General features: G+C 42.5%; 1 non-coding gene and 1 pseudogene across 1 annotated transcript; both read right to left on the bottom strand.

Moving 5' to 3' along the window:
- Positions 1 to 10,972: 10,972 nt before the first annotated feature.
- Positions 10,973 to 11,076, bottom strand: LOC127190256 (U6 spliceosomal RNA). Its single transcript, XR_007830753.1, has one exon. It is a non-coding gene; the product is annotated as a U6 spliceosomal RNA (small nuclear RNA).
- A 17-nt stretch (positions 11,077 to 11,093) lies between these two features.
- Positions 11,094 to 14,759, bottom strand: LOC127189896 (60S ribosomal protein L32-like; annotated as a pseudogene).
- Positions 14,760 to 20,871: the final 6,112 nt, after the last annotated feature.

Raw genomic sequence — 20,871 nt, 5'->3', positions numbered from 1 at the left:
CTAGGGCAATCCCACACACACACTGCAAACACTGGGGCAGATGCACAAGAGAGAACAGGAAGCCAACGTGCTGCCTGTTACCTGTGACTCCACCTTCCCTTTCCGTTCCTCACAGCCTTTGGGGGAAGGGAACCATCATATGGCAGTGGCTCAAACAGTTTGTTCTGCCTGTGGGCTCCAGGGCTCTGGGATCTGGCAACATTGTCAGACAAACACCTAGACTTGTGGGTTTGCAGATGAGCCCTACTCACTAGGCATGCTCTGCAGGGGAGCACCTCCCTCAGGAACCAGCAAGCAATCCCATTCCGGTGCCCACACTTCCAGAACATGCTAGTGAGAGTCTCCTGCCTGTTGAGATGGAAGCTTGGTGCTGGGGCTTGAACATGGGGTGCTGTACATGTCAAACAGACAGGCTACCATTGAGCTCCATGCCCCACCACTCAGTTAGAATCTGGGCAGGAAGCAAAGACAGGCATTTTAACCCAAAATAGTCTAAAGGGCCAGTGTGTGCAATAGAAATAAGGATGGAGTAGGTGCAAATCAACTCAGAAGAGACAGTTTGTTGAACCCTCACTGGGTTCTGGGAGGTGGGTACTCCCTGGGTCCGTTGTGCAAAGGAGGAAAGTGAGATGTGGAGAGATAAGAAGAAGGAGGAGGAGGAGGAGAAGAAGAAGACCAACAACAACAACAACAAAACCAACTTGCCCAAGGTTGCACCAGCTGCTTGTGGTGAAGCCAAGTCAGTACAGACATGTATTTCTCAATCTGGAAGCTGGAGTCTGGGTCAAAGCACCAGAAGACTTGTTCCAGCTACAGTGATGTCCACAAGCAGGCTATTTAATTTCTTTTGTAGGTTACAATCTTTAAAAAAATTTTAACTTATTTATTTTATTTTATTTTATATATGTGAATGTTGTGCCTGCATATGTGCATGTGTACCATATGTGAGCTTGGTGCCTGAGGAAGTCAGGAGAAGGCATCAAACTCCCTGGAGTTGGATAAAGATGAATAGGAGCTGCCATGTGGGTGCTGGGAACTGAACTCTGGTCTTCTGGAAGAGCAACAAATGCTCTGGACTGCTGAGCCATTTGTCTAGTCCAATAGGATGCAGTTGTAGGTATTTATGTGGTCTCAACAATATAACACAATTTTATAGAAAGAAGGAAGGAAGGAAGGAAGGAAGGAAGGAAGGAAGGAAGGAAGGAAGGAAGGCCAAAGCTGGGAGTGGTTGCGCATGCCTATAACCCCAGCACTTGGGAGACAGAGGCAGGTGGATCGCTGTGAGTTTGAGAACAGACTGGTCTACAAAGTGAGTCCAGGACAGCCAGGGCTACACAGAGAAATCCTGTCTCGAAAAACAAAAACAAAACAAAACAACAACAACAAAAAGAAAGGCCAAGTTGAGTTTCCAGCTCTGATGCTTGCTGAGATGAGACAGCAGCTAAGCCTTGGGTAACCCCCTCTCTGTGATAGGAACGATACTTGGTTTTGTAAGGTTGCTCTGTCTATTCAGTGGGTTGTTACAATTGCACAGTGAGTGACAGTGACAGTTGTTATTATTACCTTACATGCGGACTCCTTTACTTAGGTCTCAAATAACCCCACGATTTTTCCGAATGTCTCTCTCAGACTTATTTCCTTTCCTGCTTTGTATAATATAGGTCAGCACACTCTACTCTTGCCAGTTCCTTTTCTTTTCTTTCCTTCTCTCTTCTTTCCCCATTTCTGTTCTGCTCTCTCTGCTGGTTTTTTGGGTTTTGTTTGTTTGTTTGTTTGTTTGTTTATATTGTTTCTGGGAGAAGATCTTATCATCTGAAGCCCAGATGGCCTTTGATTCACACATTCTCCTTAGTTTGCATCTCCAGCACCAGAAGTAGAGGTGTGTAGCAGCTCCACAGCCAGCTTTTTTTTTTTTTAACCAATCTTTACACTTGATCTTAGTTAGCCACAGGCAGAGACACAGTAATGACTACCGACTTCTAAACGCACTCCCTATCTCCCCTCCTGTTGTAGTCAGTGTTCTGTTGCCGAGAGGAGACGCCATGACCCCGGCGACTCTTAAAAAGGAAAGCATTTCGTCGGTGCTGGCTTACAGTTTGTAGGTTTAGCCCATTATTATCATTGCAGAAAGCAATGGGCGCCTGCAGTCAAACGTGGGGTGCAGGAGAGTAGCTGAGTGTTCTGCCTCAGAATCTGTAGGCAGCAGGCTGAGGTGGGAGGGTGGGGAGGGGAGAGGGAAGGAGAAGGAGAACCACTGGGCCTGGCTTGAGTTTCTGAAACCCCAAAGCCCACTCCCAGTGACACATTTGCTCCAACAAGGCCACATGTCCTAATCCTTTCAAATAGCACCACTTCCTATGAGCTTACAGGGGACATTTTCATTCAAACCACCACACCAGCTCTCTTTTGCTCTCCTCCCTCTAGAATAATATCACTCAGATCACGCACATTTCACTCATAGGTATATACTCAACAGAAATGAAAACAGATGCGCCTGCACACTCACACACATACACATACGATTTTGTCAATGAATTTCATAGCATCCAAAATTTAAGCAGAATGAGCCTTAATGCACTAAGTAAAGGGTAGTAATAAATAATAAAGTATAAAATCCTAATTAATAAAGCAACAGTTTTCTTTAACCCTGATAGCTTCCAAAACAATATAGACAGAAAGACCATGATTTATCATTAAGCTGTAGTTACTATGCTGGGTTCTGACTCTGAGCTAATCCAATCCTACTACCCTTAAATTCACATAAAGACCAATCACTTGCCAATTGGATGACTTGCAGGCAGCTTCTGCTCTATCAGTCTGTCTTTTCTTCTGTCCAGTCATATGCTTCACCATATTTATTAGCCAATCAGGGATAATTGGGGAACATTCCTTACATCACATGGGTACAAGAGCTGGTTCAACATTCATGTCAATGCCTGTGGTGGGGCGAAACCAGATCTCAGGGCACTGAAATCAGCATCTGAAAACACAGTGGACAAGACCTTTCTCTAACATCTCTCTGTTTTAGTACAAAAAAAAAAAGATACACACACACAAATACATACATATATATAAACGATTATTAAACAATCAGGAAAACCATATGCGGGAAAGATTAAGCTTTGTCACAGGTAGAAGCAGTCTTGGCTGGCTTTACCCTTGGGGCACTCCATGAATACCTTGTGACAGACTGAGTGGAGCCATCCTAGGCCTGGAATTCAGGAAACAGACCTGGGAACCCCAACTGGGCTATTGTTTTCTAATTAACCCTCAACGGGAGAAGGAGACCACCCTTCCCATGTGACTCAGGCAGGTGGGGAGGAGAGAACAACAAGTTTAGCGTGGACTTGAGTGCATGTGGAGCAGCGGACCGGCTGGACCAGCAGGCGGGCCAGAGAGACACCTAAGGCCCCATTCCATGGAACGGATACCGGAAGGTTCACTCTTTTGTCCCTTTAACCTTTTTTCCTTCTTGTGTAAGCTAGTTGTTGGATAATAAAGTTTAATTATTAAGAAACAAAGCCAACAACCATATATAAGAGTTATAGTCATCACAGTGTTTAGATCATTTGTATTTGGCAACCTTGAAGAAACTATTGTCTATCCTATCTAGGAGAATTTAAAATTTTATACTGAAATTATTTCTATAATACCATGTATCTATCAGTCTAAAAACATCTTAATTAAGCTTAATTCTGAAACTATAGCTATCCAATCTTTAATCCCATCAGAGACCTGAGAAGGAATAAAACTTATTACCTGAGTGAGCAGGAAGTGCAGACTAGTAGCTTCCAAAATAAAAATAAATATGACAAAGACAGTTCTGGACAGTCACCCAAAGTCTCAATAATGTTGGAGCATCATCTTCAGCCTTCTGGCCTAGTACACCTGGCAGACTTACTTGTGAAGCAGGAACTATGAAGGACTTGCTGACCCTGTCTTGGCAGAGTTTGGCAGTCGGCTTCCCCACCTCCAAGTCTGCCCATGTTGGACAGATTCTGTCTGCAGAGGGAGTGGGAGCATTTCTTTGACCAGTAGCTAGCTTTTCACATTTGAAGCCATCTTCTAATGGAAATGGAGGTTCTCCGATGCTCATCATCTTCTTTGAGGTAGGCTGGGGGTACTGACAGGAGCTGGCATGTCTCATTGTCAAAGAGTCCTTAAAATAGTAAAAACATTCTTTTTTCTTTCTTTCTTTTTTTTTTTTTTTTTTTTTTTTGGTTTTTCGAGACAGGGTTTCTCTGTGTAGCCTTGGCCATCCTGGACTTACTTTGTAGACTAGGCTGGCCTTGAACTCACAGCGATCCGCCTGCCTCTGCCTCCCGAGTGCTGGGATTAAAGGCGTGCGCCCAGTAAAAACATTCGTAAATGCCATATTCTATAGGTTTCTGAGGTATTGTGCATATACTCATTATCTATATTATATCTGAATGGGCAAAGAACTTAGCTATTTACTATCTATTTAACCTAGGAAGCATATTTCTGTGATAAGCTAGACTAGTTATCTGGCATGACCATGAGTTTGATCAACTTACTATTAATTTACATTACTTAATTATCCTAAACAGTTTGTAATAGCAGATTTTAAAAGGACTGGAACTAAACTTTGTAAATGGGCTGGGCAGTGGGTAAATGAGTTGTATGGGTACAGTACCTCATACCAGAGTAGAAACATATATGTGTGCGCGTGTGTGCGTGTGCGTGTGTATGCGTGTGTGTGTGTGTGTGTGTGTGTGTAACAAAAGTAACCTTAAATGTGTGTGCGTGTATGTGTGTGTGCGTGTGTGTGTGTGTGTGTGTGTGTAACAAAAGTAACTTTAAATTTGTATCAATATACCAAAATTTATATCAATGAAAATCTTAAATCTGCATCAATATATAATACTCCATAACAACGTAAACAAAAATAACAAAGTTCTAAATTGAAATGTAGGTTCAATAATTTACCTTTTGTCTTACTATTCCTATAAGATATTTCTATATTCTCCCTTCTTTCTCTGAATCAGACCATTAATAACTTATAACCATCCCCTAAATTATAATAAATATACCTAGCCCAGAAAACACCCAAAAACCAACCTGCCCCACCTTAAGGGAAATGGCACACCATTCTTCTTAAGGTTGCTTCCTGCTGATTTTGGAGCCTAGGGATCCTTTTTGGGGGGCTTTTCGGAGGGCCCAAATGATTAAGCAAGTTAGTAATAACCTTTGTGGTCCAGCTCTGAAAATGTTGAGAAATTTCAGGCTCAATAGAAGTCATGTTTGGAACAATCTGGAAGGCTGGACCAATTGTGATCAGTAGCTTTCTTTGAAGCTGTCCTGGAAGCAGGCTTTGATAGAACAGCAATTGAAGCATCTGATGCTGGAACATACAGGATGTTGGAATATCCTGTGTCAGTATCCCAGCCAGCATCATTGACACCCAGTTCTTTGGCTCTAAAAACATATAATTTCTCACAGTCCTAGAAGTATAGATGCATGAGATGTGCAGGATGCACAGATCAAGTAAGGATGTGTCTTTGCTCTTTGTATGACCAGGTGAAAGACCTGCCTTCCATAAACCAGTCTGGATTGTAAACCAAATTATCTATGCCATTTAAAAGAATGGCATGAGCTGGGTGGTGGTGGCACACGCCTTTAATCCCAGCACTCGGGAGGCAGAGGCAGATTGCTGTGAGTTTGAGGCCAGCCTGGTCTACAAAGTGAGTCCAGGATAGCTAAGGCTACACAGAGAAACCCTGTCTCGGAAAGGAAAAAACAAAAAACTTAAAAAAAAAAAAAAAAAAAAAAAAAGAATGGCATGATAAGCTTTGAGGATATGGTAGTCAAAGATTTATTGGCCCTGTATACGTTACCCTAATATCTTACTCTGAACCCTGGGGCCTGTTGCATAAGCCAAGCCACCTGAAAGAGCTTTGCATTCATGAGGATTGGCCTGCTACCCAGAGCAACAGGAAAAGCATTGCCTTTTAAATCAACTTTATTTAAACTCCTTTCTACCTTTAGTACTCAGGCACACCCTAAGCACATTGTATCTGTTTAGAGGTTTGGGCCTAACTTTGGGTCCTTACATTGACTTACAGAATATCTTTTTAGGTCAAAATGCTTTTTGGCAGCAGTTCTCCCATGGGAGCTCCACTTCCTGAGGGGACTGGCTGGTTTTCAGGGCAGTGTGACATGATCCTCTCCTTACATAAACCTAGGACTGATGTGTGTCCATCCTCTAGATCAGTAAGGACATTATTATCCATTATTAAGAAAAAAAAAAAAACGTACATAGTAACATTAAGGAAAATTTTGATTCCTAGCCTGTCTTTTGTAAGTGGCTTTATCTTGTCATCAGGGGGTTCTGTCCTGATTCATTGTGTAGACCAGGCTTATCTAGAATTTACAAAGATCCACCTGTCTGTTTCCTTTGTCTTGGGATTAAAGGCTTATGCCACCACTGCCCTGCTCAAATATTTCACCTCAGTTCCATATCATTGTAATTCTTGGTTTTAGAAAACAACAAATTGAACTGTAGTGACATTCTGTTTTTGTTTTTGTTTTGTTTTGTTTTGTTTTTCCTTTCTGAGACAGAGTTTCTCTGTGTAGCCTTAGCTGTTCTGGACTCACTTTGTAGACCAAGCTGGCCTGGAACTCACAGCGATCTGCCTGCCTCTGCGTGTGCCACCATGCCTGGCCTGTAGTGATAGTCTGAATTGCATTAAAAAAATTTTTTTAACTCCTGTTTTGTAGGGTCAAGCAATAAAAAATCCTTTCTGTTTCCCCACTATAGGCAGTGAAAGCCAAATGAGCAGTGAAAGAAGCCAGACACAGACAACCACATATTACAGGATTGTGTTTTTAGGAAATGTTCCTAAAGGCAACTTTACAGAGAGAGAAATTAGGTAAGAAGTTGCTGGAGCTGGGTGTGGTGGCGCACACCTTTAATCCCAGCACTCGGGAGGCAGCCTCCTCTACAAAGCAAGTCCAGGACAGCCAGAGCTACACAGAGAAATATGTCTCAAAAACAAAACAAAACAAGACCCTGTTTCAAGAAAAGAAGAAGAAGAAGAAGAAGAAGAAGAAGAAGAAGAAGAAGAAGAAGAAGAAGAAGAAGTTGTTGCTGGAAACTTAGAAGGACTGTGGACATGCTGCTGGCTATAGGGATGGCTAAGGAATTCAAGGTTGCTTTGGGGATGTTGGGATTAACCTGTGAATAAGCCAATGTCATTACATTATTTTATTTAAGTGGGTATAGAGATTATATCTAAAAAATAAAAAATCACAAAAACCCTTCCAGTTGGTTGTGGTGCAGCCACTGCTGATGCTGTCAATTTGCTTAAATGAACAAGCACACTAGTTGTTAGGCAAACAGCCCCTCAGATCCCCCCTCCACACTGAGCGTGGCTCATGGCTTTGAGACAATAGAATCAGAGGTGCAGAAACTGCCGTCTTCACCCTGGACATCATGGCAGAGGGCAGTGGAGAAGGAGGAATTGAAGCCAGAGCTACTCCTGTACCAGGTCTGTCTCAGACAGTTCTCTGGGTAAGAAGAGACAGGAGACAGGGGCCCATGGGACTGTGAGAATTTCCCTGTCCAGATAGCTGGCATCCAGGAGAGATGGGGCAAGCGGTCTGTGCCCCTCTTTGTCCAGGCAAGAGTTCAGGCTGGCCTCCCTTCTGCAGCCTGTCTGGGTTCCACCGGCTTCTTTTGGAGAAGATGGACTATCAGAGTCTTTAAATCACTAATAAGTTCATTAAATTAACTATATTTTATCCAAGTACACAGCTGTGTGTGTGTGTATTTGTGTGTGCTGTGTGTATATGTGTGACTGTGTGTGGTATGTGTATATGTGTGAGTGTGTGTGTATTTGTGAGTTTATGTGTGCTGTGTGGTTGTGTGTATGTGACTGTGTGTGTTGTATGTGTGTGTGAGTGTGTGTGTGAGTGTGTGTGTGTGTGTGTGTGTGTGTGTGTGTGTGTGTGTGTGTGTGTTGCAATAAAGTAGAGGGTGAGAATGAGGATTCAAAAGCAACAGAGCCCAAGCGGAGGTTAGAGGACAACATTTAGGGATTGGTTGTTGCTGGATCAAACTCAGGTTATTTGAGTTATCAGCAATCTTTCCCCTTTGAGCCATCTCGCCAGCCCTTATCAACCACTTAAACTTGCTTAGTGCTTTAATGCCTCATGTTGACCCCCTAAGGTTAAAAAATAAAAGCAGAAAACAGTATAAGCACTCTCCATTTTGAATCTCTCTCTCTCTCTCTCTCTCTCTCTCTCTCTCTCTCTTTCTCTCTCTCTCCCTCCCTCCATCCCTCCCTCTCCCCCCCCCCCCCCCTCTGTGTCAGCTTGAGACAGATTTCTGTTCTGCTCTGCAGGAGTCATGTCAGTCACTCACAGAGTCTCTCTATAACCCAGCCATACTGGAGTCAAGAATGAACGGCCAAAGGCACAAGGAGAAGAGAAACAAAAGGGCTCTGCTGTCAGCTCCCTTCCCCATACCCCTGCAAAGGCTCCAGTCATTGTCCCAAACCCACAGCCCCCTTGGATTCCAGGAACGGCAGAGGCGAGTCTAGATCACCCTGTGCTGTGGCTACCCCCAAGCAGAAACACTCATCTCTTGGAAACTAGGTTGTCCTCTCAAGATACAGGGACTTATCCACGGCTTTCTTTCAGAATTAGAACTCACATACTGAACCACAGTTTAACCAAGGCTGCATAAGTATGCTTACCTCTCTCTCCCCCATCTCAACTCGTCCTCTATTTAAAGCTAATGTCAACATCAGGACCCCAAAGATGAGCTGAAATGCGTAATTTCTGTCATTCCAAACTGACCACTCAGATTAAAATAACTGTTCATCTTTTCACCATTATGGTTGTTTTCTTGGAGTGAGGGGCCAAAGCTGATGTGCTACAGCTCACAGAGCTGGCTTAAGAGTGCAGTTAGAAAATAAGCAACAGGCTCTTTGTACCATAAGCATATAGATGAGGCATTGAAATAAGACTCTCCCCAGGCTCAGGCTGGAAGCCCTGATAGTGAAGAGGTCAGTGACCTTGTCCCTGAGTTATAAGACATTTGTCTGTCCACACAATGCACGGAGTGGCTCACAATCTCTCTCTCTCTCCCCTCTCTCTCCTTATTTCTTCCATGTTTGATTCAGAAATGGAGTATATGTGGGGTGGGGCTACAGGAGGCAGATAGGTGTGGGAGCCAGGGAGTGGTCTCCAGAAGGCTGTGCCCACCTGAATCTGAGTCCTGGTCCAGGTCTGCAGACCAGAATGAGTGTGACAGAGACACCTAACATCCGAGGAGCAAGGCGTGTAGTCACGGGCTGACAGCCCGCATAGCTCCGAGCAGGGGACAAAGGTATCAGGATAGGGCCAGAGGTGGCCTGACTCCTCTTCTCAGGCCCTAGGCTGCTTCCTCCCTCCTGTGAGGACATACAGGAATTTCCCCAGCTTGCAGAACCAGTCTGTGCTGTGTGCAAACTTTCCGTGTGTATGGACGTGGACAACAGGCTGACACAGGCACTTGATCTCCCGTGACTGCCAACTATTGGCCACAAGAGCCCAGGAGGAGGAGGAGGAGGAGCTGGATACTCTTGGGGTCCTGAAATAGTATCCCCCTTTCTCCCTTAGGTGCAAGAAACATCCTGGCCACTGCTGTCCCTTCAAGGACATCTTTCCCCCTCTACAACCGCTCTCCCTCTCTCTGCTTTCTCTCCATGCACTCAGAGGCCAGGAGCACGGGCAGCCACTGTCCCCACCTTCCCTCACTTATAGTAACCTCATTACTCTGATGTCACCCTTGGTTTGCACTGAGAAGGCCACAGAGAGCAACTGGCCATGCTCTGACCTAACCTGACCTAACTCTCCCATCCTTTTGTGTGTGCTCGGGCACCATTTCCCAGCTGGGAGTTTTCTACTTCTCCATTTCTATACCCCTGCACCAAGTTCACCAACCACCTGCCTGTGAATGCAGGCTGAGACTCCCATGTGCAGCAAGAAGGCAGTGCTCTTCTTCATGTGGGGAAAACTAAGCCATGCTCACTGAAACCCCTGGGAGCCCACAGATTTCTATTGTTTCTTTTTGTTTGTTTGGTTTTGGTTTTGGTTTCGTTTTGGTTTTTCAAGACAGGGTTTCTCTGTGCAGCCTTGACTGTCCTGGACTCACTTTGTAGACCAGGCTGGCCTTGAACTCACAGCGATCCTCCTGCCTCTGTCTCCCGAGTGCTGTGATTAAAGGCGTGCACCACCACCGCCCCAGCTCTTTCTATTGTTTCTTTGTTTTCTTTATTTCTTTTTCTTTATTTTTCTTTTTTCTTTTTCTTTCTTTCTTTCTTTTTTTCTTTTTTCTTTTTCTTTTTTTTGGGGGGCAGTTTTTGTGGTTTGTTTGTTTTTCAACAAGCTGCCTCTTCTTCTTTTTATTATTATCTTTTTATTTTCATCTTTATCCTTATTCTTATCTGTTTTCTTCTTTTTATCCTTATTTTCATAGTTTATATATCCCAACAAAATCTTTCAAGCAGTACAAAGATCACAATGTGTTTACATTCTATTTCTTTATAAATAAATGATTACTATGGATATACATAAGAAAGACTTGTTCTCCAATACTTTCACATGATCAAATGTTTTATGTATTATGGGTGAGGAACAAACATGAATAACAAGTTATTTATACAAGCAACTTGCTACATATTAACAGAGTATAAGCAAGCAAGGTAATTTCTCAGCCAACTTTTCTTTACTGGCAGGCTGCAGTTTGTAGTTACAAAGGATGAATCAATTATCTTTTAAAAAAATATTTTATTAATTTATTCATATTACATCTCAATTGTTAGCCCATCCCTTGTATCCTCCCATTTCTCCCTCCCTGCCATTTTCCCCTTACTCCTCTCCCCTATGTCTGTGACTGAGGGGGACCTTCTCCCCCTGTATGTGCTCATAGGGTATCAAGTCTCTTCTTGGTGGCCTGCTATCCTTAAAAAATATGGAATGCTTCCCGAATTTGCATGTCATCCTTGCGTAGGGGCCACGCTAATCTTCTCTGTATCGTTCCATTTGTAGTTTTATTTAAACACAAATAAAACACGTACTCAAGCCATCTACTCGTTTTCTTCGCTGTGTAGCCTGGCGTTGGGATTGGGGGATTGGGGTGACTCTGACAGCCAGCTGTGCTGCTCTTTCTACCATGGCTTTTCGGTTTTTGGAGGAAACATTGTGAGCAATCTCAGCACAGTAAGATTTGTTGCACATCAGCAGCACTTCCAGCTCCTTGACATTGTGGACTAGAAACTTCTGGAAGCCACTAGGCAGCATGTGCTTGGTCTTCTTGTTGCTCCCATAACCAATGTTGGTCATCAGGATCTGGCCCTTGAATCTTCTCCGGACCCTGTTGTCGATACCTCTGGGTTTCTGCCAGTTTCGCTTAATTTTGACATATCGGTCTGACTGGTGCCTGATGAACTTCTTGGTCCTCTTTTCAACAATCTTGGGCTTCACCAGAGGCCGGAGGGCAGCTGTGATGCCGCAAAAGAGATGTCAGCCACCTCGTAGGTAACACCAAGGAAGAAGCTTCTTTTTCTTTTCTAAGCCAGGGTCGCATGTATCCCAGGCTGGATTTGAACTTGCTATGTAGCTGAGGCTGGTCTTGAACCCTCAATCCTCCTGTTTCCACCACCCAAGCACTAATATTAAAGGCATGTGGCACCACACCTAGCTGGAGCACACAAATTTCTAGGACAAAGGGGACAAAGGCCCAAAGCAAACTGTTCATGCAAACATGCGATGACGCAGAACACAACCCTATAAAATGGGGAATGGGCCTGCTCGGTAAAGCAGCTCAGAGAATCAGGCAGGACAGGGGAACAGGCTTCAGGTGGAGTGATAGAGCAGCATTTTAAACTTTCCTCTTGTGTGCACTGTAGTGGAAGGTCTGAGAATGTGCTCATGGTTATCCACACATTAGCTGTTGGCAAGGATCAGCGAAGTTCCTGGCATTGGGAACACCATGGTAGCGTGTTGGCTCTGTTTCTCAAAAATTAAACTTTATTATCCAACCCAACTAGCTTATACAAGAAGGAGAAAAGGTTAAAGGTGTTGGACCCTCACGCCCAACTTGGGAAGGGGGTCGCCGTGAGAGACCACACGAGGCACAACACACTGATGCAAAAGCAAAGGTTTAATGCTGACGCGCCAGGGTCCTACACCACTCGAGAGGCTAAGGACCCTGAGTGACTGTTACAGACTAGTTTTTAAAGGCTAAAACCGCAAAGCAGGTGGGGTTGCTTATCAAACTAGACCATATGGGCATTGGCGTTGGGAGACCTCTTGTGGGGACTTGGGTGTGGGTCCCTAGGGCGGTTACTAGAAACCATATGAGACCTTTGATAGTGGGGAGCTCGCATGTAGCTATTCTGGGAACTAGGGTGTAACTCCTGAGGCTGGCAGTAACGAGAACTGGGAGAAGCCTCAGGTCTTACATTTTATAATTTTATAATTTCTCAAAGGGACAAAAGAGTGAACCTTCTGGTATCCGTTCCGCGGGACGGGTCCTTAGGTGTCTCTCTGGCCCGCATGCTGGTCCAGCCGGTCCGCCTCCACACGCGCTCCAGTCCAGGCTGAACTTCTTGTTCTCTCCTCCCCACCTGCCTGAGTCACATGGGAAGGGTGGTCTCCTTCTCCCATTGAGGGTCAATTAGAAGAACAATAGCCCAGTTGGGGTTCCCAGGTCTGCTTCCTGAATTCCAGGCCCAAGATGGCTCCACTCAGTCTGTCACAAGGTATTCATGGGGTGCCCCAAAGGTAAAGCCCGCCAAGACTGCTTCTACCTGTGACAAAGCTTAATCTTTCCTACACATCCCCCTTCTCTTTTAAAAAAATTAAGAACTATATACACACATATACATATATACATAATCATCAGGTATCAAGTACATAACCAAGTCCTTTTATACTTGTTAACCTGAGAGAAAGTATTCCACTATCCTACCAAAGAGAGTCCTTTTCTTCTATGAGAAATTGTAATTATCAATCTATAAATGTGTTTTTAATTCTTAAACTAAAGCTTCTAGTAACACTGTGGCTATCTAGTCTTCAATCCCATCAGAGACCCAAGAAGGAAAATCTATCTAATAAAGGAAGTGCTGGCGGGCAACTTCCAAGTTGCATAGGACAGAGAGAGCAGCCCGCCTCGATAGTCACCGGATTCTCTCCTTCATTGGGGCAATCAGTCTTCAGTCTTATCGGCCCAAAACATCCAACAAACTGCTTTTTGAAGCAGGAAATCCGACGGTCTGGTCCATCTAGTCTCTTCAAAGCTGGACAGTCAACTTTCCAGCATCACTGTTGATCATTGTAGACAGTCAGCCTGTCATCAGCAGTAGAGATAAGAGCAGTTTCTCCGTCCAGTGACCATTCTGTCCCCCGCGTCTCTTGAAGCCCCCATCTTCAATGATGCAAATGGAGAAGCTACCAGGAGCAGATGTCTCTCTCTGTCAGGAAAGCCCTCATCCTTAAATGCCATATTCTGTGGATCTCTGAAGAGTTTGAAGACCAACTCTATCTATTCTTACAGTTATCAGTCTATTCCTTTGAAGACATATACAAGAAATTAAACAAACCTGCTCTAGGACAAATTAAGTTAGTATCTAGTAGGATTTCTACGTAACTAAATACCAACTTTTATCCCCGATCTTCCTGAACAGTTTTTCCAAAGACATTAGTGGTACATGAATAATACATTAAATAAACATTGAATAAAATGAACTTAAGTTTCTAACATACAATATATAATATTTTGTCAACATATAACATACAATACATAAGGCAAAAATGAATGACAATATACAATTTAAATTCTTACCAATGAAGCAAAAGTCGAAGTCTTAAATTTCCATCAATCAAAAGTCTTAAATTTTCATCAATCTACAATACCAGTGTAGGATTTTTGAAGTTAGTAGATTCAATAATCTACCTTTTATTCTACAAACCTGTATCCTCCCTTCCTTCCCCCTTTTCCTTAATATTAAAAGGGATAGAAAGTAAGAGAGAAAGAAAGATAGAAGAAAGAAATCCCCAAATGAACTTTTGTTAATTGTAACTAACCCCGTTAGACAAAGATGAGCATCGGTGACCCACCAAAAACACCCATCCCACCTACTGGGAATGTGGGCATTGTGTTCTCAAAATTACTTTATACTGTTTAGGAGAAAAATCTTTTTCGGGTACCCTAGAAAAATAATATATTGGCCAAGCACTGGAAAAGCTAGCTGTTTTTGTCCAGTCCTTTTGGGATCGATCTTTTTGGCTAGCTGATTTATTGTTAATATGCATGCAACTTCTGGAAGAAGCAGTAGTGCCAGAGGCAGAAGTTTGATCTTTATAATTGTCCTGTTTTTTGTTCTGAAAGTAAGCAGACTTTTGAAATCATTAGTACAGGTATGTTAGTACATGTATAATTTTTTAAGGAAACATCAGTTGAGGCACCTTGTTCAAGGTGGCAGAGGCATGTTTTTGGGGTTAAATCACCCATGTTGTCTGTTTTGTCTTTAGCATTGTCTTGTTTTTTGTAAATAATACAGGGCTCTACCTGCATATACACCAACAGCACAGAAGAGGGCATTAGTTTTTTAAGCTGTAAAAAACAATGTCAAGTTGTTAAGAACCAGGTAGCTCTTAAGATTCACTTGTTATATGATCAGATCTAATCTTTATAAGTTTAGTTGGTAGCCATATTTTTTTACTCCCTGTGGAAACATATGCATACCCATGACCTCGTCTCAAAACTACCGCAGGTTTCCATTTCATACTTGACAAGTCCTTGTAGAATATTGGTTGTCCCAACTCTTCAGTTTTTTCTATCACCCAATGTCTCTCCGCAGCTGACATCATCATTCACATTAAGAAAATTTAGAGTAAACAAAACATTATTTAATTGGTCCCTGGGTGTCTTTACCCTTCTCTTTTGTTTAATAAGCATATATTTAAGGTATGTTTAGCTCTTTCTACAATTGCTTGTCCTGTGGGGTTGTGAGGTATACCAGTAACATGTTTTATATTATAATACATAAAGAAGTTTTTCATCTTAAGGAACACATATGCAGGAGCATTGTTAGTCTTAATTTGTGTAGGTATTCCCATAATGCCATTATTTCTAGCAATGAGTAATCACACAGTCAGCCTTTTTAGAACTTAAGGCAGTTGTCCATTGAAAACCTGAATATGTATCAATGGTATGATGCACACACCTCATTTTCCCAAATTTTGTAAAATGAAACACATCCATCTGTCAAATTTTATTCCTTTTGTTACTTTTAGGGTTAATTTCAGCAGGTAATGGTATTTGACTATATAAGGAACATGTAGTACACTTATTAATTATTTCTCTGGCTTGTTGCCAAGTGATAGAGAATCTTTTCTTCAACCCCTTACCATTGACATGATGTTTTTCATGAAATTTTGAGGCTTTGAACACATTGCCTATCAATAATTTGTCAATCTCTTCATTTCCTTGTGTCAATGGACCTGGTAAACCTGTATGGGATCGAATATGAGTAATATACAAGGGATAATTTCTGCTTCTGATGACCTGTTGCAGTTCTATAAATAAGGTAGTCAATTCTGTGTTATCAGGAGTAAATTCAGCAGTTTCTATATGCAAAACAATTCTTTCAGCATATTGAGAGTCAGTAATTATATTAAGAGATTCAGAAAAATCTAACAATACCATAAGGATTGCATATAATTCTGATTTTTGAACTGATGTAAATGGGCTTCTAATCACTTTGGTCATTTTTTCAGACTTATAACCAGCCATACCTGATTTATTTGCATCAGTGAAAAAGGTGGGTGCCCCTGAGATTGGTGACCTCTTTACAATACTTGGAAGGATCCAATTAGTTCTTTTTATAAACTGTATATGTTTATTTTTTGTGTATCTATTGTTAATGTCTCCCAAATAGTTACTACAAGCTTTTTGCCAATCTTCATTAATACCCATAATGGCATAATCTCAGAATCAGTAAGAGGCACTACAATTTCCGCCGGGTCCATCCCTGACAATTGGCGCAACCTTATTTATTTATTTTTTTTGTAATCAATTTAGAATTTTTTTATGTATGTTTTTAATTTTTTGCTTTGTTTGTCAGGAATATCCGTTTTATGATCCTGTCTTCCCTTTGCATAAGAAGCCCAGTAGGAGAATGTTTTGAAGGCAAAATAACCAGAATGTAACCAAGTTCAGGATCAATTCTATACACATATGCCATTTGAAGTTTTTGCTCTACCAGAATTAACTCCTTTTCTGCCTCAGCGGTTAGACATCTAGGACTGTTTAAATCTGAATCCCCTTGTAATGTTTGAAACAAGTTTCTTAACTCATAGGTAGCTAACCTGATTGTAGGCCTTAATCAGTTAATATCTCCCAATAATCTTTGAAAGTCATTAAGAGTTTGCAATTGATCTCTACGGATCTGTACCTTTTGTGGTCAAATTTTTTGTTCAGTTATTTTATAGACTAAATAGGTAATTGAATCTCCTCTTTCTTTCTTTCTTTCTTTTTTTTTTTTTTTTTTTTTTTTTTTTTTACAGCAATCTGTAATCCCCAGCATGTCAGAATTCTTTGTGCTTCTTGAAACATTTTTTCTACAACACTAGGATCAGAATCAGCTAGCAGAATATCATAGATGTAATGGCATATGATAGACTGAGGAAACTGTTTAAGAATTATTTCTAAAGGTTGTTGCACAAAATACTGGCATAAGGTTGGGCTATTCAACATTCCCTGTGGAAGTACCTTCCAATGATATCTCTTCATTGGAGAATTACTGTTCAGAGTAGGTACTGAGAAAGCAAACCTTTCCCTGTCCTTCTCATGTAGAGGTATGGTGAAAAAACAATCTTTTAAATCAATTGTAATTATATGTCAAGACATAGGTAGCAAGGAAGGCAAAGGAATTTCAGGTTGAAGCAAACCCATGGGTTGAATCACTTTGTTTATGGCCCTCAAGTCTGTTATCATTCTCCATCCACCTGATTTCTTTTGTACCACAGACACAGGGGAATCCCTGGGACTGGAAGATTCACCAATGTGTTGAGCCTCCAGCTGCTCTTTCACTAAACTGTGAAGCGCCTGTAACTTTTCTTTTCTTAAGGGCCACTGCTCCTGCCATACAGGTGTGTCTGAAATCTATTTTAGGGGCAAGGTGGTTGGTATCTCAGCAGTGGCCCCTCTTATAAATTTTGACACTCTAAACCTGAAGAGTTCTGAGGTTGGACAATGGGCAAAGCTTGTGGTCGCCCCTGATCACTTACATGAATCTCTTCCCCAGAAGCCTGTGCCAATTCACCCATAGTTTTAACCTTGTTTATCTCGGTATTTGTAGGAATAGTAATCTGAGTACCCTATTGTTGTAAGAGGTCTCTTTCTCATAGATTTATGGGAATGTCAGCCACATAGGGTCTCAGCCTCTCTATCTGTCCATCTGGTCCCACACACTCAAGCCACTGTACACTTTGTTTTATTTGAGATAGCTTACCAATTCCTACAATTTTGGTATAAACCTTCTTAAGTGGTCAATTTTGGTTCCAAGACTTCTGGCAAATGATGGAGACATCGGCTCCGCTGTCTACCAAGCCTTCTATCTTAACACCATTCAATTGTATAATTAACTTAGGTCTCTGATCATTAATTACTGTTTGCCAGAACACACGGGTCCCTGTGCTTCCAAATGCACCAGTCTTTTCCACTGGGGCAGCTTTGCCCTTAATGTAAGGAAACAGTAGGAGTTGAGCAATTTTATCCCCGGCATCGATTTTTATCTCCTTTTTTACACATGTCATGATTTTTATTTTCTCTTTAGAATCTCTGTTTATAATACCGGGATGCACAATAAAACCTTGAGAAGTCAGCCCACTTCTTCCGAGAACCATTCCTACTGTGCCTGAAGGCAAAGGTCCGAAAACACCAGTATTTAATTTATAACATTTAACCTGGGGAGATAGGATAAGAGACATATTTGAAGCCAGATCCAAGGCTGTACTGCCTTCAGTAGCATGCATTAGATCACTAACACTCAGTTCCCGTTTTCCTGCAGGTTTGTCACTTCTTGACTGGCCAAAGGAATTCGGCTGGCATTGTTTATGGGGGCCCGAGCTGATGGCCCCCTCCTGCCGTTTCCTGTTGGCAAGATATTGCCTTGCACATCTCTCTTAGTCTGACAATCCTGAGACCAATGTTTCCCTTTCCCACAGCGACTACAGTACCCTGGGAGTCTTGGTACCTCATTACCGTCATAATCAGAACCTCCTTGTTCTCTCCTATGGGTTACGTTTTCTCCTGGGTTATTGTGCCTTCTATCTCTACAGTTTCTTTGCACATGACCAATTTTACCACAATTGAAGCACCGAGTATTATGATATCTGGGCTCTCTGGCTAAAGCTTGTCCCATAATATTATTTTGATACTCCTGAGAGTTGATATTAACTGTCTCCTTTACCCAGTCATCTAGTGGAGCGCCTCTTTCCTTTAATGGTCTAAGCACCCTCTTACATTCAGCATTTGCATTCTCATAAGCCATGATAAGTTTTAATGCCTGTTTGTTGTCAGAATCTGGCATCACCTTATCCATAGCAGATCCTAACCTCTGCAAGAATTCTGTAAAGGGCTCCAGAGGTCCTTGGAGCACTTTAGTAAATGGAATAGTTGTTTTCCCAGGTTCCTCTACCAGCTCCCAAGCTCTCAAGGTTGCCTTACGACATTGTTCAATCACTCTATCTTCAGCTTGGATTTGTTCTCTAATGTTAGTATATTGTCCTTCATCAAGCAATTGATCTCTATTAATATTTATTCCCTGTGTGGTATTTTCTTGTTCTATTTTCATAGCCTCTGTTTGCCACCATGATAACCACTGTAACTGTTGTGCTGCTTCCAATACTGCTGAAACTAAATTTTTCCAATCTCGGGGACCAAGTCTATTCTGAGTGGCCCAGCTGTTTAACATTTGTTTAATGAAGATAGAGTGCATAACATATTTGACTACGGATTCCTTAAAATGTTTTAAACCCATCATGTCTACAGGATGCCAGGCCATTTCGGCATAACCCTCAGCACCATTTTGCTCAAGCACATGTCTTACAGTGACTGAAAAAGCTGAAGGTGTCTGGGCAACTGTAGAGGTGTCCTTCACTGGGACATTTACTTCCAAAGACCTTTTGGTCAGTCTGACTTCCTTTGCCTCTGGTTTCTGACCTTCTCCACCCTTTTTAGCCAAAGGTGCCTTCTGCTTTTCCAGCCCTTCCAGTTTTTTCTGCATTTTGCCCATTTGTTCAGTCAAGTCATTAAATCTTTCCAAAAGGATAGTGCTTATTGACTCTTCCGTTTTTTTCTGGCTTTCCGGTCTCTCTATTTTCTGTCCTTCCTCACTACCAATTACCAAAAATTCTATCAGCTTTCCCATCCCTTCATTTTCTTTCCTCAGCCTTTCCATCTGTCCAGTCAAATCTGCAATCTTTTCCAAAAGGATAAAACTTACTGACCTTTCCGGCTTTTCTATGTCATTAGCCTTTCTTCTAATCCTTCTAAGCATGAAATATTGTAATAAAAGGACAATGAAAAAACAGAGAATTCCCTCTACGTATAATGCAGAAAAGAGTTTTGCAACAGCAGTTGCAACTTTGCTGATACCCTGAAACAGCATTTCTATACCTTCGAATACTGAATTTTCCCTCATACCATTAGGGACTGTGGAACCCATCGGGCCCCATGCTGGGCGCCATATGTTGGCTCTGTTTTTTTAACAATTAAACTTTATTATACAACCCAACTAGCTTACACAATAAGGAAAAAAGGTTAAAAGGGACAAAAGAGTAACTCCACCCCATTTTTTCTGGGCAGCTGAAAGCTCATGTCTTGCTCTGCCAACACATCCTAACCCCCACTGGTCATTCCAGGTATCTGGTAGCCCTCTGTGTGGGGCTGGGTCCTCTGAGAGGCAAGGAGAGACAGCACTACTGTGTTGGCTCTGTTTTTTAACAATTAAACTTTATTATACAACCCAACTAGCTTACACAAGAAGGAAAAAAGGTTAAAGGGACAAAAGAGTGAACCTTCCGGTATCCATTCCACGGGACGGGTCCTTAGGTGTCTCTCTGGCCCACGTGCTGGTCCGGCCTGTTCGCTGCTCCACATGCGCCCAAGCCCGGGCTGAACCTGTTGTTCTCTCCTCCCCACCTGCCTGAGTCACATGGCAAGGGTGGTCTCCTTCTCCCGTTGAAGGTCAATTAGAAAAACAATAGCCCAGTTGGGGCTCCCAGGTCTGCTTCCTGAATTCCAGGCCCACTCAGTCTGTCACAAGGTATTCATGGGGTGCCCCAAGGGTAAAGCCAGCCAAGACTGCTTCCACCTGTAACAAAGCTTAATCTTTTCCACAGTAGCGAGGTATCAGAACTAAACATGGACTAGATATGCACAAGGACTTCGCATATTTTGCCTGTTCTGTGGTTCTTGCCGACGAGAGAACAGGATTGCTAGGCAGAAAGTTTGAAGTATATTTCGTAGGCCTTGCTTCTCTTGGTCCCACCTACCCACCTCTGTCCCAGAGGCCCACTGCAGGCTACAGACACCCTGGAAAACTGTAGCCCTGACCTTTCGGCAAGAGACAGTTTGACAATCCCCCTAGGCTAACTGCAGGAGTCTTTTTTTAAATTTGTGTGTGTTGGTGTGAGGATGTCAGATCTTGGAGTTACAGACAATTGTGAGCTGCTGCCATGTGGTTGCTGAGAATTGAACCCTGGTCCTTTGGAAGAAAAGGCAGTGCTCTTAACCACTGAGCCATCTCTCCAGCCCTGCAGGGGTCTTCTATTCCCATCCTCAAGAACAGTCAC

Source organism: Acomys russatus, chromosome 5, assembly GCF_903995435.1.
Source record: "Acomys russatus chromosome 5, mAcoRus1.1, whole genome shotgun sequence".
NCBI lineage: Eukaryota > Metazoa > Chordata > Mammalia > Rodentia > Muridae > Acomys > Acomys russatus.
The sequence above is the reverse complement of the archived record's forward strand: the minus strand, read 5'-3'. Positions and strand labels throughout refer to the sequence as shown.